The 27,590-nt window shown below is 28.4% G+C and overlaps 1 pseudogene; it reads left to right on the top strand.

The window, feature by feature from the left end:
• The first annotated feature begins 10,812 nt into the window (after window positions 1–10,812).
• On the top strand, window positions 10,813–13,077 carry LOC129288110 (uncharacterized; annotated as a pseudogene).
• Window positions 13,078–27,590: the final 14,513 nt, after the last annotated feature.

Genomic DNA, 27,590 nt, shown 5'->3' with positions numbered 1-27,590 from the left:
TGTCTTAAATTAATTGTGATAACAATTTTGCCCATAGAATAATTAAAAGGAAGACACAGGAGAAACTTAATTACTAATTCGTCTAAAAAAATTACAAAATTTCAATTCAATTTAAAAAAAAGTCAAACTAATTTTAATAATGAAAAGAATAAAATACTTTTTATTTATTATACAAAATCACTAATTGTTAACTTCCCTATTTCACTTATTAATTTATCAATATTACTTATAAATTACATTCATTTGTCAAACAATCAGTAACATTAATTTTTAATTTGCTAATTTTACTTGTTAATTTACTAATATCAATTGTAAATTATAAAATCTGTCAATAATTTACAATTAATGTTTGTAAATTATAAGATCTATCAATAATTTATAACTGATATTGGTAAATTAACAAGTAAAATTTATAATTTAACAATTGATATTTCTGCTAATGATTAAATAACTCATATCAAGTCTTATATAATTAATTATATTGACATATCAACTCGTGTAATTTATAACTCATATTAGTAAATTAATAAGTAAAGGAAGAAAATTAACAACTAATAAGTCTACATAACAAGTAAAGGGTATTTTGATCTTTTCACTGTTAAAATCAGTTTGACTTTTCTCCCATAGATTGAACTGAAATTTAAAAAAAAAATTAGACCCACCAATAATTAAGTCTCTATCGTGATCGTTAACTAAAATTCTCCCTAATTAAAACATAATATATTTAATTTTCTCTTGGTGTTAAATACCCCAATATTGATAATTAAAAATACTGGCTGAGACTTAAATTTGACTAAAAATGTCAAATGTTTTGAATTGAGGTATATTTTTGCCCTTAAACTATTCTTTAAAGTGCACCCAACAGTATTCTAAATTATTTGTGTTATAATAATTTCATTCCTAAAATAATTAAAATGCAGCATATTCCCAAACATATGTAAATAACTTAGACAAATTCCTTTTCTTCTCATCTATTTTCAGTTTAATTGAAATAAAAATAAGTTCAAGTCATCTAAATTATCGACTTTAAATGAGGCTTTCAATGGGGAGGGAGGATAACATCTTTAACAGTGAGGAAATGGATAGATGAGGCTAATTAATAATAAAATGCATACGCAAGCAATAATTAAAAACAATAGAAATGGCCAGACTAGAGGTTTCACCTAATAATGCATTCCCACGCCAAGCGAGAGGGAGTACTCAAACAAAGATTCTTATATAGTTTTAACAGCTAAATTTGTCCCAAAAAAGACCAACTTCTTTAAATTGATGTTATGTTTGGGGGAAAAAGTTTCTGAATTTGAGATAGTATTTGAATATCAAGAGCTGAGTTTTCCTGAGTTGTCATGCAACTGTAGATTGCTTGGATGCTTTAATTAAAGAAAGACTAGCATATCATAAAATTAAGTTATCACTGAGTAATACTCCCTCCGTCCTAAATTACAAGACATTTTTAGACAAAATCTTACATATCAATAAATCTCATTAAATACACTTAACGATCTTATCTGTCCAAAACCAAAATATAAACTTTTAAAAATACCCATCATTTAATATATTGAAAGAGAAAAGATAGAAATTAATTATAGAGAAAGAAAAAGGTAATACAAAAATTGGTACATTTAATGAAACCTTAATCTACTCAAAGTGTCTTATATTTGAGATAGAGAAACTCCTTTAAAAGTGTTCTATGATTTGGAACGGAGGGAATACTTCAAAATGGTCACTTCTTTTAACATCAAATTTGCAATAACAACTATAATTGCATTGTTCACTAGTTTTTAAATGCTTAGCCATCTCATCAACTTAATTATCAAATCGGACTAATGAAACTCATAACTAATACTACTCCAATCCTTAATATAAGTTGAAGTTCGAAAGTTTTTTTATCCTAAATATAAGATGAAGTTAAAATAATTAATGCCTTATTTCCAATTTCACCCCTTGTACATTTATTGTCATTTGGGTTTCTAAACAACAATTTATTAATTACTTTAGAGGTGAAATTGCTACGATGCAAATAGTTTAGAACACTAGATACGTGCCCCTTGAAGAATAATTTGGGGGCAAAAATGTACTTTAACTTGAATCCACCTAGCATGATAGGTGGCATTGTTTTCTCAAACTTAAGTCCCAATTAGCATTTTTAATGATCAACGTTGGAGTATTTAACGTCGAAGAAAAATAAGCTACGTTTTAATTACTTTAGGGATAAAATTGGTACAACAAATAGTTTAGGATATTGAGTGCCTCTCGAGAATAGTTTGGAGGTAAAAATGAACATTAATCGTTGATATTTTCCACCATGAATCGTGTCATGAAAAGAGTTCTCTCCATATTTTATTTTCAAAAGTGTGAACATATGAACTTTAATCGTGATTCATCAATAAAGCTACAATAATATCAAGAACAAGAGTGTAGCTTCACTTGAGTTTCTATGGGAACGCAGGAAAATTCAGATATTGATATTCACACTAGCAAGCAAAATTGTACAAACTTGCAGAAGTGTGACCACCTTATGTGTGATGGATGAATTTTAGAAGAAAGAAGGCAAAAGGAAAAAACACAAGCAGGACATTAAATCAAAATTCTTAAATGTGTAATGGATGAATTTTAGAAGAAAGAAGACACGATAGCTAGGACTGACAAGCAAAAAATTTAGTAACCAATTTTTTATACAATGTTCAACTCATCATGATTTTACCAATTTATACTACTAAAAAAATAGTGTATATATAGCACTCATATATAACGGTTATTTCAAAAAATATCATCATATGGATGATGCATGATATGGATTAAAAGACTATAGCAGTTATATCAAAATAACTGATATATATTCTTTTGATCTATATAACAATTACTATGAATCACCATTATATTGTTGTATTATTTATTTTGGTTTGATGACTCTAATTTTAATACGTTTTCAATGGATTTTATTAGCAATTAGAAAGTCATCTCCTTTCTTATGGCTAAACTCAAACTCATTTTGTCATGATTTGTAAATAGGTTATTCTCATTTAATCATTATAATTTGTAAGTATTTATGAGTAAAATGAGCAGTACTTGTATTTTAGGTGACCCCGGCAAGAAGAGGGAAGATATTAAAGAAAGAAAAATAAAAAAAAGGAAAAAAATTAATATTTTGAAGGGTGGCCATGGCACCTGTTATGGCAAGCATGTGCTATAATATAGAAATAGAGGGCATCAGGGCCATGGCACCTGCCATGGCTACATTGGACAGCAAAACACACAGCATTTTTTTTCTTAGTTTTAAGCAATAGGAAGCTAGGTTTTCAATGTTTTTTGACATTTTGAAGAGGTTCAAGGTCTTGGAGGTGATTTCGAAGATTCAACCAAAGTCTTGGAGGCTTTTTTGAAATTAGAGGGCGATTTGAGCAATTCTTGATTAGATTTTGTGAAAAAACTTCTCGTCTACTCCATGCCTTTCATTCCTTCTGTTAATTCTGATTTTTTTTTTTTGCATATTTAGAGCCATGTGTAGCTAATTTTGTTTAATGCAAAGGGTTCTATGAACTTTTGATTTGTATATAGATTTCTCTTTGGTTGTTGATGCTTATTTGTTCTCATGCGCTATTTGATGGCCAATTCTAATATGTTTTTGGATTTTGGAATTCACCTTTGAAAGAAAAAGATTGCAATTAGACTATTTATTAAGCTACCTAAAATAATATAGAATTTATCTAATTGTGTTTGAGATAGACAAATACTCAAGAGCCCCATATAAGTAATCTTTGTGAAGCTTATACATAATTAAATCTTGACTTGCATGAGATATCATAGCATTAGTTAGATTATGGGTCTTTTATGATTGACGGACACTTAAATCTAAATTAGAGTCTTAATTCTAATGTTGAAATGTATGTACTAATTGTAACCTATTAAAACATACTCCCTCTGTCCCTATATATAAGATATTTTCTATAAACTTATTTTGACTTTAAATATAAAGGGTGGCAATGATATTTTTGATTTTACCCTTGTCTTGAAAAATAGAATAGATCATTAATTGTATGTTTTCCCTACCACCATCATGATATTAATTATAATATTATTAGGGGTAAAACTAAATAATTTTTTATTTTTATGTGAGTTTACTTAAATAACAAATATTTATTAGTATGCAGGATTCAGTTAAAAACACCTTATATAAGGATAGAGGGAGTATGTACTAATTGTTTATAAAAAAAAATGTATGTGCCAATTATAACACTCCCTATAGTCTTAAATAGGGGTTAGTTAACTAACTCACATAAGTAAGACACAACAAAAAAATAATAATAATAGATTAGTGATAGAATTTAGCGATGGAATAAATTTCCATTGCTAATCCATTACTAATTCAGTTGCTAATTTAGTAATGGAATTTAGCAATGGAATGTTCTATTATTCAAATTTTATCATTATTTTGTTGCTAATTTATCAGAAATAATTTACCGATAAAATTTACCGATGAAAAATCCTATTGCTAATGGTCAAGATATCTTATTTTGATTTAGTAACGGACTTTGCAACAAAAAATTCATCACAAAGTTTCTATCATAACTCCGTCATTAATTCCATCACAAAATTATTTTTAATTTAATTTATTATTATAATATATATATATATATTTATATATATTATTATATATAAATAATTAATATTAAAATTATTATTATTATATATTATATATAAATAAATAATTAAAAAATTAAAAAATTTTAAATATTATATATTATATAGATACAAATTATAATATAAAATATAATGATAATAAAATATTTTTCAATTTAATATTAAATTTATTATCAATTAATTTTTTTAAATAAAATATAAAGAAATAATTATTATATATAAATTAATTTTTCCATATTAATAAATAAATATAATGTTCAAAAAATAAGTAAATTTAAATATTATATTTAATAATAATTTAAATAATATATTTATTAATATGTGTGTGTGTGGTTAAGTATTATATATTGAATTTAACAATTAAAATTGAAGATTTTTTTCAACTCCACTGGCAATAAGGTGGACACAAAGGCACTAGGGAGTATGAGGTTGCAAGTTTAAACTTAGCCAAGGCATAATTAAAGGTAATAATATTTGACATAGTAGTGACAAATGATGTGGCGATGAGGTGGCACTGGTCCACTGGGTCACTAGGACATGGCGGTGAGGTGGCACTAGTCCACTGAGTGACTAGGTGGTGGAGAGGTGGCATTGATCCACTGAGTGACGTGGTAATGATATTTTAGTCCATTTAATAAATTAGCGACGGAATTAACAATGGAATAAGCTTGTTGGAAAATTAGCAATAGATTAGTGACGAAATTCATTCTGTCACAAAGTTAGAATAGCTTATCCTTATTTAGTGATGGAAAATTTCCGTCACTATTCCATTGGAAATTAGTGACGGAATGCAATTCCGTCTCTATTTCCATCACTAATTTGTGATGGAATTGCAAATTCTATCGCTAATGAATTAGTAATGGTGTTTTCACCGATTGAAATATTTCATCACTAATCTGTTTAGCAACGAAAATATCATTGATTAGCAACGGAATTTTCTATCGCTAATCAACTGTTTTTTTTTATAGTGAGAAAGTGAGGTATAAATAATTTACTTGCCCAAAAAAAATGTGTCCTAATTTTTCAAAATTACCCCTATGTAAAATATACATGGTTGAGCCTCGTCCATTTATTTAAAATAAGGCTTGGAAAAGTCTACTAAATTCTAAATACATTAACTACGCTGATGCAAAAAATTCTATGTAAAACTTCAGTTTGCTTCGGTGCTCTCATAATAATAATAATAATAATAATAATAAAAGGAAATGATTCACCAAGAAAAAAAAATAAAAAAAGGAAATAAGTGAAAGAAAGACAGGTAATATACTCTAAAAAAGGTTTAGAAAATAAATCACTCGTGAAAAACAAATAATAATAAAGAAAAATGAAATGCAAAAATAGTTTTTAGTTATCAAAGAATTTCGTTGGAAAAAAAAAATCATAAAATTAAGTTAACCAATTTTTATCAATAGGTAATACTTTAAAATTAGAGGAAATTATTTTAAAATTCCACTTAACAAAATTAATTACTCTTAAATCTATTAATAATTTATATTGTTATTTTTCTAAGCTCAATTATTAATGACCCATTAATTATGTAGAGTAGGATTTGTATATAATTATCCCAATATTATATGGTCACTTCTTTTAATATCAAATTTTCAGTAATAACTATAAATGCATTGTCTACCAGCTTTTAAATGCTTAGCTGTCACATCCACTTACTTATCAAAACTGACTGATTAAAATCATAACTAATGCTACTTCCATCTTTAATATAAAATAAAGTTTAAAAAAAATTTATCATAAATATAAAAAGTTAGAATAATTAGTGCCTTATTTCTAATTTTACTTTTTATATATTTATTATCATTTGAATTTTTAAGAATCAATTTATTATAGTCATTGTTTATAAAAAAAGGTAAAATTAAAAAGTTATATATTTTTTCTTCAATTTCAAAATTATAACCAATATTTTTTTATAAGTATGAAATTTATTAATTTTACATTATATTGAAAACAGAAGAGGAGGGAGTGTGTGATTCTAATTCACGGGTAAAAAAAAAAAAAAAAAAACTGTATGTATTGAATGCTTCGTATAGACTATGGAGGCAGATGTGATAATCATGTATCCAACCGAACAAACCTGACCGTCTTTTGCTAACCACGGGCATGATGTCACGCTGCTCACGTCATGTTTCATTAATATTTGGGACAATAACAATAAGGGTTCAAAAAGATTAATTAATTTAAATTAAATTTTAAATATCAAATTTTAAAAATTTATAATTCAATCTATCAATTTTGTAACTATGTTATGATAAATTTGTAATTTATTTTTTAAATTTCATTATCGTTGAAGAATAAAATAAATCATTTTCTTAGTTAAATTTTGGAATATAAGTTGCAAAAATTTAAAAATTGAGTTGCAAATTTTTAAAATTTGACACTTGAGACCTAACTTAAATTAATTAATCCTTTTAAGACCTCTATGTTATTCGCCCTTGATATTTTTCCACCACGATCATGTCATGAGCAAAGTTCTCTCCATAAATGCATGTTACATTTATTTTTTTTTTTGGTAGAATCACATTTAGGGCCCTTAAAAGCAAGAAATCTGTAGACAAGTCTTAATAGAATCTGAAATTATTCTAAGGATTCAAAGGCCTCATTTGCAATTATGTTTTTCAATGAAATGATCAATTTGTTTCTCCCATAACTAGCTACTGAATGACAACCTTCTTCTTCTTCCTCCCTCTTCCTCTTCTAACATCGATGCAATAATCAAATTCATCTTCCTTCCTATCATGCTTCTCTGTTCCCTCTGTTCTTCTTCCTCCCTCTTCCTTTTTTCTCTTCCTCCTCAAGCTCACATTTGAACCATTTTTGCTCAATAGGTATGAGCGGGTGATCCATTTTTATCCAGATGGCTATGGAGAGGATAATCAAGTGTTTGACCAACTACATCGCTCTCACACCAACCAACTTCTTTGAACAATCCACCATAGTGTGGAAAGAATGGATCTGTGTTGATTTTGGTATAGAAGTTAAGGCAATTATTGCATATTGTGAACTCATCACTGCTTCTGCACAGCTTTATTTTGTCAAAAGAGGATATAAAGAGAGTTTGAGCCATATCAATTTTATCCAGTCATAATGTACATGTTCATGTTCATTTGATGAAAACAAGTTGTTATTTATAGACTTTTTATTATTTTTGATATATATTTTTTTGCAGCATATGTATATGTCCTAGTGTAGATGTTATTTATGAAATTTATATTGTTATTTGTGATTTTTATGTTGTACAAACTATGCAATTAACTTATGTATATGGTTATGTGTATCATATAGACACACCTTATGTTGTAAATATTTGGACCGTTTGATGTTATTTATGAATGTTTTGTGTTGAATTAGTTAATTACACCCCTCGATGAATTAGATTATAGAGAGAATGGCTTCTATATCTCATTGTGTAGTAGCATTTCCTGAAACTTCAACTTTTGATCTTCTAATAGTCAAAAAATTGGATTATTTGTTGTGAAAACATGAATATTATCTTGTTAATATTGAATATTCAGTTGTGAATTCAATTGTAAATTATTCAGATATGATGTATTTGTTCTTGAAAATTTAATGAAAATATATTGTTAATATATAAGGACCTTGTGCAAATGTTCATGTGTGCCATATAAAAAGACCTTGTGTTGTTAATATGTTGAATTTGCCATGTTATTTGAAAGTCTTTAACTTAACCAGACGGACCATGTAAAATATATGGACATTATATTGTTAATAAATGAACTTTGTCATGTTATATATAGACTTTTTGTTGTTCATAAACCTAAAATTTTTTTGCAAATGTTCAACTTAACAACACGGATCATGTGAAATAGATGGACATTATGTTGTTAACAAATGAATACCTTCATGTTATATATGGACTTTCTATTATTTATAAATTTGAGAAACTTTTTTAAATGTTTAGCATAATCACACAAATCATGTGAAATGGATGGATATTGTATTGTTAATAAATGAACTTTGCCATGTTATATACAGATTTTCTATTATTCATAAACGTGAGAAATTTTTTGTTAAGCCTAGCAAACTAATAAACTAGATACGCATGAACTTTCAATTTAAAATATATGAACATTGTATTGTGCATAGTAGATATAGTGTTATACATTGTCTGCTTAACCTATACATTTTGTAAAGCCTAGCCTATTAATCAACTAAACACGCATGAGCTTTCAATTGAGAGTATATGAACATTGTATTGTGCATAGTAGATATTGTATTGTATATTGTCTACCTAACTTATACATTTTGTTAATTCTAACCTACTATTAAATTGGATGGGCATGGACTTTTAGTTGAGAATATATGAAGATTGTATTGTGCATAGTGAATATTATACTGTACATTATTTGCCTAACTTATACATTTTGTTAAATCTAGCCAATTGATAAACTAGACATGCATAGATTTTCATTCGAGAATATACGAATATTGTGTTATGCATAGTGGATATTGTGTTATACATTGTTTGCCTAATTAGTACAATTTTTTAAGCTTAGCCTACTAGTAAACTAGACACGCATGGACTTTTATTTGAGAATATATGAACATTGTGTTGTGCATAATAGATATTGTGTTCTACGTTGTCTACATAACTTGTACATTTCGTTAAGCTTAGCATACTAATAAACTGAATACGCATGGACTTTTGGTTGAGAATTTATGAACCTTATTTTATGCATAGTGAATATTAAGTTATATATTGTTTGCCTAACTTGTACATTGTACTAAGTGTACTGATAAACTAGACATGCATGAACTTTTAATTGAAAATATATGAATATTATGTTGTATATAGTAGACATTATGTTGTACATTATCGGGCAAGTTGTGCTTTCAAGTCACAAGGGCAACATAGTACTTTTGGTCTCAATAAAAATTGCAACGAGGGCCCTTAGCCTACAGTGCAATATTAAAATTTTTCAAACTTAAAATGCAATAATTTATCTTTTCAAGGCCTTTAATGTGATTCCCTCTTATTTTTTTGGGGGAATCTAGTTCTCTCCAAGAAAGAAAAAATTGCACTTAAAGATCAATACATTTAGAAATTATTTTGCAAGCTCAAGGGCTCTTTTTACAAATATATTTTAGGGAGAAAAAACGCAATTATCCTCAATGAAAAAGAAAGAACTTTAGTTCACCACCATGCATAATTACTTGATAACATGTGAATCTAAAGTTATGAATTAGTGAAGATGTAGTCGTAAAAATTTAAATTTAATGTCACGATGAATCTTAATTCTAAATATATAAAGTCATAAATTTTGTACTTTAATTTGTGAATAAATAAACATGTATTTGTAAACAGTAGCGAAGCCACATGCATTTGGAAAAAATTACTTACATGGAGTATAGCTATTTATATTTTTCACCTTTTTTTATATTTTGCATTTTAAACTCATTTCATGTTATTTTTTAACTCAAATTCAAAATTAAATTTTTTAACTCTAAATCCCAATAAATTTTAGCCCACAATTTTAATATATCCAAATAGTAATATTATTTTATAAAAAATTAATATTTATTAAATCTTTAAGAAAATAAGAAACAAAATAATCTGTCTCACATCCTTTGAAATTTTAAATCAGATTTGGGAAAAAAAATTAAAGGGCACCTGGTTTGGCGTACTGAAACTGCATCGCGGAATTGGTCCTGGCGATGGTCTTCAATCCTCATCTTTGATGTAGAGAAAATAGCAGGGAGGGCAGTGCCAGTGAGAACGGGTGAAGAAAAGAGGAGAGAAAGGAGGAACGAGACAAAAGCTAGGTGGGAGAAGAGGCTCTTCATTCATCACGCAACGCAAAAGTCAAAAACTGTCCTTCTTGTGCAGTTGTGCAGGCGAACATTCTTCGCACATTATTTAAAATATTTTAATGGCATAAAAAATCATTTGTATATTTTAATATTTGTGTTATATGATTTTATTTTCAAGTATCTATTTTTGTTTCATAAATATAGCTTTTTTGTCATCTCTTTTGTTTTGAATATTCATAAGATTGTAACTGAATAATTTCAAATTGTATAAATTTTGAATGGAAAATGAAGAGATTTTTTAACAGAAAATTGTCATCAAATGAACAGCCATCTTCATCAAAGCTTTATGAATCTAGTATTCAACCACAACTATAAATTGAAATAAACTTGCAAGATTTGCAATTTGCTCCAAGAAAAAGATTAAAATTTCATCATATCATCCTAATGACCAAGAAAAGGTATGAAGAGCATATTTGTATAAAGGATCATGTCAACCTACCCAACATAGTTTTTCACAAAGAAAATTTGGGAATTATATGAGAAGATTTTGTCCTGCTTGATTTAGTGAGTTTGGAAATTAGTTGGAATATAGTATAGAAAAAGATGCAGCATTTCGTTTGAATTGTTATCTTTTCAAGCCTAATGTTGAAAAGCAATCAGGTGATGATGTATTTGTGACACAAGGATTCACAAATTGGCGCAAGAAATAAAAGCTTTCATCTCATGTTGGAGGTCCTAATAGTGCTCACAACATTGCTAGGAAGAAATGTCAAGATTTGATAAATCAAAACTAACATATTGAAGTTGCAATTGCAAAGCAATCAGAACAAGTTCAAGACTCGTATCAAAGACGTTTGATAGCATCAATTGATTGTGTTTGTTTTTTGTTATAAAAGGGATTAGCCTTTCATGGCCATGATGAGTCAAGCAAATCTAATAATTAAAGTAACTTTCGTGAAATTCTTAAGTTCCTTGCTGGTCATAATGAATCAATAAATCAAGTTGTCTTGGGAAATGCTCTCGAAAACAATCAATTAATTGCTCCTAAAATTCAAAAGGATTTTGTTAATAATGCTGCATTAGAAACCACTAATGCTATTATTAGTGATATTGGAGATGAAACATTTGCTATTATTATTGATGATTCACGTGATTGTTCAAATAAGAAACAGATGGCTCTTGCTTTACGTTATGTTACTAAGAAAGGAAGTATTGTTGAACGTTTTATTGGTATAGTCCATGTTTCAAAGACTATTGCTTTGTCCTTGAAGTTGGCAATTGAGAAATTGTTGTGTACATATGGCTTAATCATATCAAGAATTCATGGACAAGGTTATGATGGTGCTAGCAATATGTAGGGTGAATTTTGTGGTCTAAAAAGTTTAATATTATAGAAAAATCCATATGCATTTTGTGTGCATTGCTTTGCTCATCAGCTACAACTTACATTAGTTGCTATAGCTAAAAATCATATCCAAGTTGCCTCTCTTTTTCAATTTAGTGTTTACTATATCAAATGTTGCTAGGGATTCTTGTAAATGACATGACTTGCTTCATGAAAAACAAATAGCCCATATTAGAAAGGTGTTGGAAATAGGAGAAATTCCTAGTAGGCGAGGCTTGAATCAAGAAACTAATCTTAAGTGAAGTGCTGACACTCATTGGAGTTTACATTATGCAACTTTGATAAATTGAATACTTATGTTTTCTGTTGTGATTGATGTTCTTGAAGTTATACAAGAAAATGGATTAAATGTAGATCAAAGGGCTAAAGCTAATGGTCTCTTGTATTTGTTAGATGATTTTGATTTTGCATTCACACTACATTTGATGAAAAATGTTTTGGGTATCTCAAATGAGTTGTCACAATCATTATAAAGAAAATATCAAGACATTATCAATGCCATGAACTTCGTTAACATCACAAAGAAATGATTACAAACTTTGAGAGATAGTGGATGGGGGTCATTATTGGAAGAAGTAACTTTATTTTGCAAGAACCATGACAACGACATCCCTAACAAGGAAGATTCTTTTTCATCCAAAGGAAGATCACGTTATAGAGGCAAAGCTCAAGCTATCACAATGGAACATTACTATCAAATTGAATTATTTTATACCATTGTGGATATGCAACTTTAAGAACTTAATGGTCGATTCACCGAGACAAATACTCAATTACTGACTTGTATGTCTTGCTTGAATCCAATCAATTTGTTCTCTACTTTTGATAAGGAAAAGTTGATTGAATTTTTCAAGTTTTATCCATGTGAGTTTTCTTCAACTGATTTAGTAATGCTTGAGAAGTAGCTTGAAACTTACATTATTGATATGCGAAGCAATGCTAAGTTTGCATCCTTGAAAGGAATCAATAGTCTTGCAGAAAAATTAGTTAAAACTAGAAGGCATATTATTTATCCATTGGTTTACCTTCTCTTGAAATTAGTAATGGTGTTACCTGTTGCCACGACAATAGTTGAAAGAGCCTTTTCTGCTATAAAGTTTATGAAAAATCGATTGCATAATCGAATGGAGAATCTATGGATGAATAATTGTCTCGTGACTTATATTGAAAAAGATGTATTTGAAAGCATTGACAATGAACTAATTGTTCAATGATTCCAAAACATGAAACCGCGTAGAGAAAATTTATAAGATATGTAATTATTAAATAATTTTTGTAATTATTTTTTTAAATTATGAATACACAAATGATTTCATCCCCCGACTCAGGATCCTGGCTCCGTCACTGCTTGTAAATATTTGAACTATAAGTTGGCTCATGAACCTTGACACTACTGTGAAATAGCATTAAAATTAATGCAAATTAAATTTTACAGTAAAACATAACCTAAGTCATCTTTTTAAGAGTCAATAGATTAACTATTTGAATTATAATTATGAAAAGCTAAATAATGGGGGATTTTTTATGATGACATTAATTTTAAAAAACTAAATTAAAATTAAATAATTAAAACAAATTAAACTGAAAAAATTACCAAGCATAAGCAGTGCAATCAATCACAATCTAATCACCTAAACTTAATCTTCCTCATCTACAAAATAAATTAATTTTATTTAACTTCATTATTATGATCTTATTATATGTTTCTCAAATTATCATTTAAGAATTAAGTGAGAAATTAAGTTATAGATTAATTAAAATCTTCCTTAACTCGCAACCTGACAACTATTCTAAGTTAACCATGTCAAAAACAAAGTATGAATAATCACTCAAGTTAAGCCAAACTGTTCTTATGTTACTATATCAATTGATTATAGCAAGTAAAACCTCATATAAAATTTGTAACCTAAAAATTGTACAATAAAACTACTCTAATAAGCAATAGCAATTAAAGTATAACAGAGGTAGAGAGAAGAAGAGTAAATTGAAATAAAGCTAAAATAAATTCTTCCCTAAATATCAAAGACTTTGATTAAAGTTTAAGATTATGATTTGTGATTGATCATACTAAAAAAAATTAGTTCATCATGACTTTAAAAATCAAATAGCACTGGCTAAACATGAGAGCATGAAAAACCATGGCTGAAACTGGAGAAAAGAAGATGATGATGATGAGCAAATCGCGTTCGTCGCCTCTCCTTCAATTCAGAAGTTTTGCGTCCTCCGTGGCACTCCTTCTGCTTTCTTTTCCCAATTGCAATTCCAAAAAGTCGTGCGTCCCTCTGCTGCGTCTCAAACTCTTTATATATATAATATATATATATATATATATATATAAAACTTAATAATTTAATAAAATAATAAAACTATTCTAAATAACCCTAATTAAAAACTACACTAAATAACCCAAAATAAATATAAATGAAGTTTCAAAGATTTAATTCTTGACTTGATCTTCAAGCATACTTATATTCTTCTTATCCAAAACAATCTCCATTAATATCTTTTAAATTAAATCTAGAAGATCTGCATAAATTAAATAAAATTAAATAGAAAATGTATAAAAATATTAAATATATCATTTATATTTTAAAACTCAAGATTTAGTTAGTAAAAATCTCAAAATTAAAGATTGGCTAATGAAATCAAATAATATCCAATTAAATTCAATTAGCCACAAATAAATATTTAAAAGTTTAAATTAAAAGGATAAAAATATATAAAATTATCATTTATCAAACATGCCAACCATAAACAAGAATTTCACTTCCAATGAATAATTATTTGTTAATATTTGAAACTGAAGTTATAAATTGGTGAATATGTAGTTGTAAAAATTTAAACTTGCAATTGTTGCTTTTTCTCACTAAAGGCAATTGTGTCCTTTCCACCTAAAACATATTTGCAAAAAGGGCCATGGGCCCACAAAATAATTTTAGAATGCATTGAATTCTAAGTGCAATTTTTTCTCCCTTAAAGGCCTAGATGAGATTCTCTTTTGTCCTTCTAAAGTGTGAACTGTGAACATATGGACTTAAATCCATTGCTTTAAAAACCTTACTGATTCAGTTGGTCAAATGATTTAGACAGTCAACTGGAGTCATTAATAATTTAATTTAAACCAAAAAAATGTCCGCATGATTCAACCAAATTGGATTGAAGTTGAGCAGTTATTAAGCAAGAAACTAGAGATGAGTTGAGAACCAAAGCTGTTTTTAAAAAATCAGACAGTTTTAGACATAATATTAAAAAAGCTTAAAAAATTTAAAAAAAATTAAAAATTAGATGCTATTAAAAATTAACTTTATTTTTGGATAATTCACACATATAAAATATCATTTAAGACCATTTTTTTTTATAAAGATGTTGATAGCTATAGGTTCAAATATAGATACTTTTGAGTATACTCATGTCTAATTTAACTAAGATCCACTCATATTTGACAAGTTATAAAATTATCATTTATAATATGGTTGATGTGTTAATGTATTGTCATCTTATGTCATTTTATTAACATACTATAAATTCTTTTCTTATACTTATTCCATATATTCATTTAATATTATTTTTATTTAACTATTATATCACCAGTCCAACAACTAATCTAACTACTTAGACCATCAAAATTGAGAATCGCTAACTTTTCCATTTCAACATTTGATCTGGTGTTTAAAACATTACTTTAGTTAGAGAAAAAAAAATAAAACTTATGAACTTTAATCGTGATTCGTATATAAAGCTACAATAATCTCCAGAACAAAAGTGCAGCTTCACTTGAGTTTCCATGGGAAGGCACCAAAATTCAGATATTGATCATATTCACACTAGCAAACACAAATGTTTGAAATTATGATTTGTATAAAAAATGAGAAAAAAACAAGAAAACAAGCACAATATTAAATCAAAATTATTAAACATGCAATGGATGAAATTTTAAAAGGAAGAAGATATGACAACTAAAATAGACTAATGGAAAGTTTAGAAGAAATTTTGCTCATATAATGTTCAACATCATACCTTTATTAACTAAGTAACAAAATTAACAGAATTATATATACACCAACATATTTAATATCAATGACTATAAAAACTAACATTTCAGACAGGTGAAATTTAAAAGACTTCAAGAAATGAAAAAAAGAGAGAGCATATATAGGAACTAATGTCAAAACACACTAAATTAAAATATAGGGATTGACAGTTATATTTTTACCAAAACTAAACATAGAGAGGGAGAGAGCATCACAAGTATATATTAACTCCCTCCATTTCAAAAAAAAAAATTGTCACAAGAACATTTTTTTACAGAAACCAAAGAATACTTGAGAAATCCGAGCTTTTCTTTTCTAAAATCAATCTAATACTTTCTTGAAATTTTCTTTGAAGCCCTCTAAATATGTGTTTCCTCTATCCTCATTTAGTTGTTCTGATTTGTATTTCCATTTTGTCCTAAATACTTATCCCATTTTAAATTTTTAAGTATAATGATGAATTTGTTCCAATAATATCATTATAAGAAAATAAAATTTCCCATCCCACCTTTTAATTACCTCTTGGTATTAAATGTTGTAGTATTAAACAAAACGTAAAAGTGAAAAAAAAAAATACTCTCTCCGTTAAAAAAAATAAAGCATTTTTAACCGAATCTCACTTCTTAATAAAATAGATACTTGCTTTCAACCTAACATCATCTTTTCATATTTTCTCTATTTAATAGGTGTTTCACTCTAAAATAATATAAATATATTTTATTCATTAGGGGCACTTTTGAAAAAAAAGAGAGCAATGATTACGCCATGAAACACTAAAAATGCCTTACATTTAAAGGAGGGAGTATCTCTTTACATCCTACTTGTCCGTCCTTCTTTTTGCATTATGTGCATTTTTATTTATTTTTAATTATAAATTAAATGGTAAATTTTTCCCTAAATTATATATCCAAGACAAGCAGGTACTCTAAACTTATTTTTTTGTGAAATATCTTCCTTTGTCATTTTCAAAATGGTGCAATATTATCTTTAATATTAACAAATATTAACTTTGATCATTAATTGACTAAAAAAATATAAAAAAGATCTCAAAAATTATAGAAAATGATCAATAAAAATTTTCTGATCATTTTTTGTAATTTATTGCATCCTTATTTGTAATTTTTGAGTCCTTTCCTGTAATTTTCAATAACCTTTTATGTAATTTTTTTGTTAACTAATAGTCAAAATTAATTTTTGTTAATGATAGGGTAACAATGCCGTAATGACTTGGGAATTTAAGAATTTTTAAAATATGAAATAAATAATGGGGGCTATCAATTAAAAGAAATTAATTTAAAACTTAGAATATATTCCCAAAGTTAGAGTAAATAATAAGGTAATTAAGTATATTTTATTAATTTTTGGGAGAATATTGAATAAGATTTATTGGTAGTTTAGTGGTGATTTTGTTTGCTAAATGCTCTAAGGATTTTGGGTTTGAATTTATTTTGGCCCAAGTGAAGCATTTTATTTATTTTGGCCAAACCTCAAGAAATTACCAAAATGACATTAATAAGAAGCCACATAATCATCAACTTTCACATTTCCTTCCCCATTTGCATTGTTCCAGAACCAAGGGAAGAGAGTGAGAGTTCGGTGTGCTGTCTGTCATCCTCTATTTTGATCGTCTATTGCCAGTGATCAGGGGTGAGTTGTCCGCTGTTGCGATGGGTTCTGTAAGCTTCCGATTTCTTCTTCCTCCTCTATTTTAGTGTCGCGTGCTTTCCTTCTTTCTATCTCTGTTCTATGTTGTTACTGTCTTAGGTGAGTAGAAGGACTGGATTCTTTCTTTCCATTTCTACTTTGCTTGTTGGTGAGTTCAAGCTTCATTTGTTCCCTCCCTTGTTTTAGATTTATGTGGTTGTGGTTGTTGAATGGGTTATTGCAATAGAAATAGAAAAATTGATTCTCCCTCATTGTTCTTGCTTGTTGCGTAAATGTGAGAGTAGTTTGGATCCAGGCAAACTAAAATTTAAGTTTAAAGAGAGCATGAATTTTGATAAACGATTCTTCTTTAGTTGCTTTTTTGGGTTAAGAAAAAAATGGGTATGCCTTCATGCACGTGTTAGTGACTGAATGAAGTTTTAGCTAAAGCTATATTGCATTTTCTTATTTAATTGTGCCAAGTGCTTTTGTTCTTATCAAATTGCCTAGTATTTTATTTTATAATATAGTGTTGGTTGTTGTGTTTTCACTCCTCTTTTAAGTAATTATATTTTCCTCTTTTACTTAATAAAAAGTGGGGAGATTTAGATTGTGTTTTTCTTTAGTTGAAATTGATTCTTGGCAAGGAATTGAATTTTAGAAGCATAATAAATTTAAATGATGATGATTGAAAAAAAAATTTTGGGAGAGAAATTAAAGGGGAAAATGACAAAAAAATTCATTTAAATTATGTAAATGATAAATTAATCTCACAAAATAGCATAATTCCCCTGGAGTCCCAAGGGATGTTTCTGTCATTGGGAATTATAAGAAATGACACGTTTGCCCTTTATTCATATTAAAAAGATTCACAACTTTTCATTCACAATTTTTGTTCATATATTAACAACTTTTATTTCTAAATTCACAACAATTTAATAGCCATTCACAAGTCCTGATCTACAGGTTTTAATATGCATCAAGTGTTAAAAATTTGCAACTTTTCATTTACAACTTTTTTTTTCTATATTAACAACTTTTATTTTTAAATTCGCTACAATTCAATGGTCATTTGTAACTCCGCATCTACAAGTCTTGACATACATCAGATGTTGAAAATTCATAACTTTTCATTTACAACTTTTATTCCTATATTAATAACTTTTATTTCTAAATTCGTAATAATTCAATAGTCATTCACAACTTCGCATATGCAGGTTTTGATATGCATTAGGTGTTAAAAATTCATAACTTTTTATTAACAACTTTTGTTCCTATATTAACAAGTTTTGTTTTAAAATTCACAACAATTCAATAGTTATTCACAACTTTAAGGATTTTTGTTTTATTTGAGGGCAATTTGGTCATTTCTTTTAATTTCCTAATGACAAAAAAATCGCATGAAACTCCAAGAAAATTATGCCATTTTGTAGGACCAATCTGTCATTTACATAATTTAAATAAATTTTTCTATCATTTTCCCTATTTAAAGAGTAGGATGGTGGTTGTTTGGTTTGATTTGAATCCACACAAGGCATTTGATAAATTATTTGACATAAGAATTTAGTCTAGGATTTCAAATAAATATGAGAAATGTAGTATTGTTAACTAAATTATTATAGAAGATAATTATTCTCTATAATGAAAGGTGGGAAATGAGGGTAGAAAATTTTGGAAAAAGGTATTTGGTTAATAATTATATGTTCAAGTTTGTTGTTCTTATGTTAGATTTTTGGTGCATATAAAGTGTTTGATGAAATGTTTTGAGTGAAGAAAGTTTACAAAATTCAATATACTTGAGTGATAATACTAATTAAATCATAGAAGTTGTTTATTTTCTTTAGGTAGACTTGGAAACTTTGAATATTAGTTATATATGTGTTTGTTGACGATTTGTCATTTAATTTAATATGGCTTCTTATTTGTGAAAGGTTGATGTTGAGATTCTCCTTTTCAATTCTCTAAATTTGTTTGAATTGAAGATTTTGGATTTATAAAGCGAATAAAACAAATAACACTAATGTCCCCTTGGGCATTAAGAAATTAAGGCACAGAAAATATTATAAAAATTCCTAATTAGGAGTAAATTATATATTTGGGAATGTCTCAAATAAGTGAATAGCATCCCAATGATTTATTATTAAACTTATTTTATTGAAAATATTGCTTGAGCATATTTATACACCACATCCTCTATTTATATAAACCTTTTGATTTCCTTAAAAATAAATGATAAAATGTTTTTAATTTAATCTTACTTAATGATTTATGATTTAATTTTATTATTGATGATTGAATTTGGAAATGTTTTCTACATAAGTGAATTTTATAGAAATATCTAGGATTATTTTCTTCAAATGAATATTTGAAGGCCATTGTTATATTGATCTATATGTAAGAGAAATCATGTTGATTTTATAAACTTGTCCATGTTTTATTTAAATTGTGGGATTGAATCAGATTATTGGTTGCTAACAACAATTTCATTAGCCCTTGGAGCACCATAGTACACCTAACTAGTAGGATGCTCAAGAAATGCTAGCCACGTGTGATAGCCAACGCACATGGATCGGAGAGATGGTAATTCGTGAGTATTGTACTCATATTTGTTTTCATGGGCCTTATGCCTGCACTTGATTTGTGGCTCCTGTTGAGCTTGTTTCATGGCTTTCAGTTGTGCTTGATTGGTTACTTACTCTCGAAGATTGTGTGTCCATGCTTGTTTGTTATTTAACCTTATGAATTATGTGTTCATGCTTGCTATTCGTTCTAATAAAGTCTTGCTAAAAAAATATTTGAAATTTTTTATTTTCAATAAATCTTATTAAACTAGTTGATTTTCATGAATTGTATCTTTATAACTAGATGTGCATTTCCTAACTATTTGATATAAGCTTGGGACCTATAAAGTATAATTTTCTTGTTGAGTTATCATCATATGAGGATGTTTTTGGATGAAATGCTTAAATAAAATTATTTGATTTGACTTATGCACTCTTACTATTTTAAATGTCTATTTTAGTTAAATTCATGTTTATTCTATTTATATTGCTTTCTTTTATTTCCTTGAATTTTAACTTGGGATGTTATTTACTGAAAAAGATATTTTTAGTCTCAGATAGTATAGTTGAACTTGTATCTCGAGGTTTCCATTGAGGAGTTTTATTATTGAGCTGAAGCAGAATAACTGTTTTAAACAAATCCTAATTTAATGAAAATTTGAACTTTGTACTCATGTTAAAGTCTGGCCTTAAGTATTTCAAGTATATTATAGGTAGGACCCTCATATTTTTTTAAGATTGAATATTTGATTTAATATTGTAAACATTTCTAATGATCCTATTAATGTGTTCAAAGTATTAGATTTGTAGTTTCTCCAATCAAGGCTTAAAGGATGTGAGTTTTATATTCATATCTTGTGCTCATCATACCTAATTTTTGGAGTGTGACAACTGTACTATTTTTGAAAGTTAAAAGAAAACATTATATCATAAATGAGTCTAGGATCTTAGAAGTTCCTAGATCGATAGTTAGTAAAATTTCTTTTTAACCCTTTAATTGTTTCTTACATAATTCATCTAGCTCCATGTACTTTTTAAGTGATATTTAAATGATAAAAAATTAAAGTGGATGCAATCTTCAAAAATTTTAAATCATTATCTGACTAATTGGAAAAATATGTTTAGGTTCAAGTAAATTATATTCCTACTACTTCTTCTTTTTTGTTTAAAAACAAAAGGTTAATTCCTACTTTTTTAAACATGTTTGTTTAGGCTTGGTTGAGATAGAGGGGAAAATGGAAGGAAAATATGGAGGAGAAAATATTAGGAGAAAAACTTTTAAAAATAATAAAAAAATTATTGTTTTTGAGAGCTTTTCTTTTTAGTGTTTTTTTATCACATCCATAATTCCTTTTAATATTTCTAAAATGTCGTTAATATCTTTCAACAGTTAGTCCAGTTTTGCACCTTTGAAATTAGTTAACACAAGTACATAATTAATATTGAAAGAATTATTATTGTTGTTGTATTGGAATTTGAAGATGACCAATAAATAGAAATAAATTTTATAACAAATATATACCTTGCTCCTTCCCGTTACTTCTTGTCCTTATAAGTCACTTGTAACATTTAACTTCATCAAGACTCCCAACTAACTTTTATACATTTAGGTGGGGATGGAATATTCCAACAAAGATTTTAGTTGCAACAACTATAAATTTGTCCCAGGAAATGACAAAGTGCTTTAAATTGATGTTGTGTTAAAGGGGTTTCTACGTTTGAGATAGTAATTGAATAACGAGAGCTAAGTTTTGGTTCTCACATGCAACTATAGATTTTTAGGAAACCTCTAATGTTGTTATATGTTAATTTTAGGATCCACTTTATGTTATGTGTAAAAAATTTTAGTATATCCACTTTTTCTAGAATTTAAGTTATGTGCCTCATACTTCTAAATATGATACACGACACATAGTCATTCGATTAATTGAGAGGATAAGAAAATAGCTGAACAAATAATATATTCAATAAATAATAAAATGTAAATATATGATGGAGATTGGCTCAATATAATATTCACATGAGTGTGCCTCCATCCCTATCAGAAATTTTCATTAGTATGAGCATTAATCTCCAATACAATAACAATAATGAAAATTGAAAGCACATTAAATAAAAAAAATAAAGAACACACCTAGTGATATTAAGAGCAAAGAAATCATGATAATAACATGTTATAAAAAAATTTAGATCAGATTGAGAGAAAAAAAGAAGAGAAAAACTTGAAGGAGAGAATGAGGAAAGAGAGATTTCTTATTTTGATGTATGTGTGTGTGTATGTGTGTGTGTGTGTGTGTGTGTGTGTGTGTATATAATATAACTGAGGTGTTTAGGATTTATAGGCACAAGCACATCACTTAGATCAAGTAAAAATATATAAAATAATAATAACCAGAAAATAGGTCCTTATTGTTGTGCTTCACAAGTACACGAATTGTAACAATTGTAACAGGTAATACAAAGTGAGTAGTGCATCACTCCCATAGTGAATTGTATTAAAAATTTGGTCAAACAAAAGATATTGTGAATTCAATTAAGTTGAGCAAAATACAATTAGTTGAACAAGTTTGATTTTATTGAAAATTATATTAAAACTAAAAAAAATGATTCATACACTTCAATAATGAATTAGCAACTTAGAATTATTTATCCCCCATTACATTTCATAGCACTAAAATCACCTCATATCATAAATGTTTTTAATAAAAATAAGTGCTAACCTAGGTTACAAACATACTTGAACAAGCTCTCTCAAATCATGAACAAGTATTTAATTAAATTAATTGTCTAATCTCTTGTTACAATTAAAAAATTTAATTTTAAACTCCAACTTTAATGTGGCTATATAAGGTTAGTAAGTATATTTCTATCTTGTTAATGAAACCATTCATTTATCATGCAAACTTCAAAATCTTGCACTATTTAACCCTATTTCTATACGTAAGCTAACTCTTTCAAGCTTCATCAAATTGAATACAATATCTAAATAGTGGCCAATCACTTAGAAGCATTAAGAGAAAAGCAAATTAAACAATTATATATCATTAAATACAAAAAGAGAGAATAATATTTGTTTTAATCCATTCAAGAATTCAAAATAATCCCTAGAGTAAAGTATTTAGCCACTCAAAATCATCCACAAGCAACAACTATACAAAATTTTGAACTCGTATCAGATTATAAGAGAGAAAAGGAGAAGAAAAAGAAAAACCCACTACTACAAAAATGCATTTTATATCAAATTAAAAAGGGTTAAGGGTTATTGTTGTTCCTAAATTATATGTGAAATTTCACAAATAACCTTAAACTTAACTATGAGTCAATTTTATCCCTTAACTTTAGAGATTTAGTTGTCCATGCTCTTAACATTATTTTTCTGTTAAGCAGGTCCCATATTCAAATTTTTATTGTAAAATAATTAATAGTGGGTCCTACAATTCATTTTTAATATTTTTATAATGTAAAAAAAAATTACACTCTCTTCTCTCTCTCCCCTTCATTCCCTCTTTCTCTTTGGATGGAATCGTAGATGTAGTTCATCAAGCAAATGGAGATGGGGCCCACAAGAAGGTGAAGGCCTAAGAGAAGGGGTGAGCAAAACCGAATCAAAATCGAAAATCAAATCAAATCGAATCAAATTTTGCCTATTTGATTCAGTCTATTTGATTTTTTAGTTCGATTCAATTTTTTTATTTTAAATATTTCAGTTGATCGGTTCAATTCAATTAGTAAAATTCAAAATTGAATAGATTGAACCAATCGAATTACATATAATTTATTAATTTATAAATTATTTTATTTTATTTTATAGTTTATATTTAAATAAAGAATAAAAAATAATAATATTACTTGAAACCCTAAGTGTTTTGGTCAGTCACTCTCATCTCAAGCTCACTCTCATCTCTTAGAGTCCTTAGCCTCACGAAACAAGTCACAGCCGTAGCCTACAGGTCTCCAAGTCTCATCTGTTTCATCTCACCGTCTCAGCTCTCATCTCAGATTCTCAGTTGGTGCTTGCTCTCTCTCATCACCCACCCTTTCCGTCGTCTCTCTCGCATCTTAGCTAGCATCTCCCATCTCCAGCATTCTCAGTCTCGCATCTCTGTAATCTTGCATCTCCATCTCACATCTCAGTCTCTTGTCTTTACAATCTCCAGCTCATGTCTTAATCTCCAGCAATCTGTCACTCAGTCATCTCTGTTCTCGCCTTCTCAGTCCAACTCGTGTTTGTGTGCTCTCATCTTGGTCTAACTCGTGGTCTCCAATTCTTTACCGGTCTCACAGTCTCTATTCATTGGTGTGCTCATGTTCTCTATTCTCTCATCTGAATCTTGCACCATTGTGAGGTTTGTCTTTCATCTTTGTTCTCTCTTTCGTCTTTCGTCTTTCATCTTTATCTTATCTAATTTGATTGTTGTTAATGGATTGAAAGAAATAGGAACTTCTGTAAAGAAAGTAAAGGAGCTGTTCATTTTGTGAGGCAATCTCCACTTAGGATGAAAAAATTCAAAGAGAGTTGTCAAGATGAGAAAATTCCAAGTAAGCAATTGTTATCTCTAGATGTCTCTACTAAGTGGAACTCTACCTATTTGATGTTAGAGATAGCTCAAAAGTTTGAGGTTGCCTTTAAGAGGTTTGAGGATAAGGACCCTTATTTTAGGATTGATCTTGAAAGTGGGGAGGGAGTGCCTAATGTTGAAGATTGGACAAATGTAAGAAAGATGACAATATTTCTAAGTCATTTCTATGAGTTGACTTTGTGTGTTTCTAGTTCTTCATTTGTCACATCTAATGACTTTTTTCATGATATTTATATGTTATTCCGCCTTTTGAAAGAGTGGAGAAAATGTGATGATTTGGAGTTTTCTTCAATGGCTTATAAAATGAAAGAAAAATTTAATAAGTATTAGGGAGATCCTTCAAAAATCAATAAATTGATGTTTGTGGCTGCTATTCTTGATCCTCGATATAAGCTTGAGTAGGTGCAATATTCACTTTGTAAGATGTATTCTAGTGAGGTTGGAGGGTAAGTTGGAGGAAAATTGAATGATTTGCTTATTTCTTTGTATAATGAATACAAAGAACATGTCTCTGCCTCAAAGCAAGTTGAAAAGGAGTAATTATTTAATTGCTACCAATCTGATGAAGATGATGACCTAGTTGTGAAAGTTAAAAAAATTCTTGAATATGCAAAGAAAAAATTCATGACTGAAAGGCTTAGTGGGAGAACTAGTAGGACAGAGGTTGACAAGTATTTGGCTAAAGAAATTGAGATGGATAAGAAAGATTTTAATATTTTAAGTTGGTAGAAGTTGAATGGGCCTAAATTCCCCATTCTCTCTCAATTGGCAAGGGATGTTTTGGCTGTCCCAATTTCCACTGTTGCTTTTGAGTCCACTTTCAGCACTGGAGGATGCATTCTAGATTCATTTAGGAGCTCTTTAACTCTTAAAGTTGTGCAATCTCTTGTTTGTGCTCAAGATTGACTTTGCCGCTCACTTTCGGTTGTAGTAGAAGAGAAGATTGATGATGCACAAAAGATTAAGAGAGGTAATTTATTATGTGTTATATTGTTCTAAATTTAATGTTGAGTTATTGGTTAAATGATATTAATATTAAATACTTTATTTATGTTTAGATCTTCAAAAAATTGCTATAGAATCAAATGTGGATATACTATGACTGTGAGCTTTTGTTCTTAATGACTTGAGGTAATTATTTTATATGTTAGCTTTTTGCTATAAGTTTGATACTAAATTCATTAATAATTCTTAGCTTCTTATATGATTTTTACTTGTGTAATGTAGGTTGCAAGATGCTAGTATGGTGGTGCTCCATTTATGAAGGCTATATGTTTTATTTTGTTTTACTAATTTGGATATTTGATTATTGTAATGGTTTCTATGGATAATGGCACTGTAGCTGTTTAAACTTTAAAAGCTGACTGGATTATGGCATTGTGGTGTTGCTGTTTAATTTTAATACTGTCACCAACTTAGTTTTGATGAATCCATTACCCTTGACATAAGAATCTTTCTCCTAATTGTTTCCTTTCCATTGGTTTTGTAATCTTTATATTTCCACGTGAGCTAGAATATGGCTGGTTGTAATTTTGTAATCTTTGCAAGTATGTCGCTGGTTATCTTAATATTTGGAAAACAAGTATCCCTACCCTTATGAGTATTCAATTTTATATAAATACTAAATGCAATGACAGTTGATGATTTACTGAGCTATGCTTTTAATTCTTCATTTAGCTAGTAAATGTGTTGCTGTATTAACAGAAAATATGCATAGTTTACTACTTTAACAGCAAACATGACTGTGATAGTGTGCTAGATTATAGGGCTTTGACTGGATTATAACACCATTATTTGATGATCCAAGGCTGTTTATTTATGGGCTTTATGTCATACAGGTGTAATTGAAATGAGCTCCTATTGAAAAAAAATGAATAGGAAAAAAAGCCTAATTTTGCAATCTTGTTTGTTTTAATATTTTAAAAAAATGGGCCCAATTTCAAGTAGCCCAATATAAAACTAAAAAACCAAATTAACCAATCGAATCAAATTGTGAAATTTCAGTTCGATCTTGTTGCTTACCGCAAGTGTACGGATCGTAGCAAGTAATATAATGAAAGTAAAGTATCGTTCCCTCAAGGATTTGTTCAAAAACAATGATCAAGCAAAAGACTAAGTAAATTTGATCAAGTTGAGCTACACAAAGTTAGGTGAAATGGTTTTGCAAATGAAACTAACACGAGAAAATTAAGAATGTGAGTGATTCACAAACTTCCAACACAAATGGAGACCTAGAATTAATTGTCCCCCTTGCATTTCATAACATCAAAATTACCTCCTCTCATAAATGCTTTTAATGAAAATAAGTGCTAACCTAGGGTTCTAAAAATACTTGGACAAGCTCTCTCAAGTCATGAACAAGTGTTTAGTTAAATTAATTACCCAATCTCTTGTTACAATTAATAAAACTTAATTTTAAACACCAACCCTAATGTGGCTATGCAAGGCTAGCAAGTATATCTCTATCTTACTAGCAGAACCATCCATTCAACATGCAAATATCAAGTTCTTACACAATTTTACCCAAGTTCTACACTCAACCTAGCCCTCTCAAGCATCAATTAAGTGAACCCAACATCTAAATGGTGGCCAATCAAGTAGAAGCATTAAGGAAAGAGTAAAATAAACACATATATATCATTAATCACAAAAAGAGAGGAGAAATATGGTGTTAATCCATACAAGGGTTCCAAATAATCCTAGAACAAAGGGTTTAACTACTCATAATCATCCATAAGCTATAAATATACAAAATAAGTGGACCCATTTTAGATTACAAGAGAGGAAAGGGAACAAGAATAGAAAAACCAAAGAAAATGAGCTCCAAATGTCTTCAAAGCTTCAATCTCTTGATCCCAACTCTTCCAATGCCCAAACCCTAGCACAACCAAGCTCTAAAAGTGTCTAAAAGTCTGAAGAATGCGTTCTGGATCGAGCTCTCAGCTTA

The sequence above is a fragment of the Prosopis cineraria genome, unplaced genomic scaffold (assembly GCF_029017545.1).
Source record: "Prosopis cineraria cultivar Desert tree isolate PC_DT_omini unplaced genomic scaffold, ASM2901754v1 PC12, whole genome shotgun sequence".
NCBI classification, from domain to species: Eukaryota; Viridiplantae; Streptophyta; class Magnoliopsida; order Fabales; family Fabaceae; genus Prosopis; species Prosopis cineraria.
This window is presented reverse-complemented; position numbering and strand designations above follow the sequence as displayed.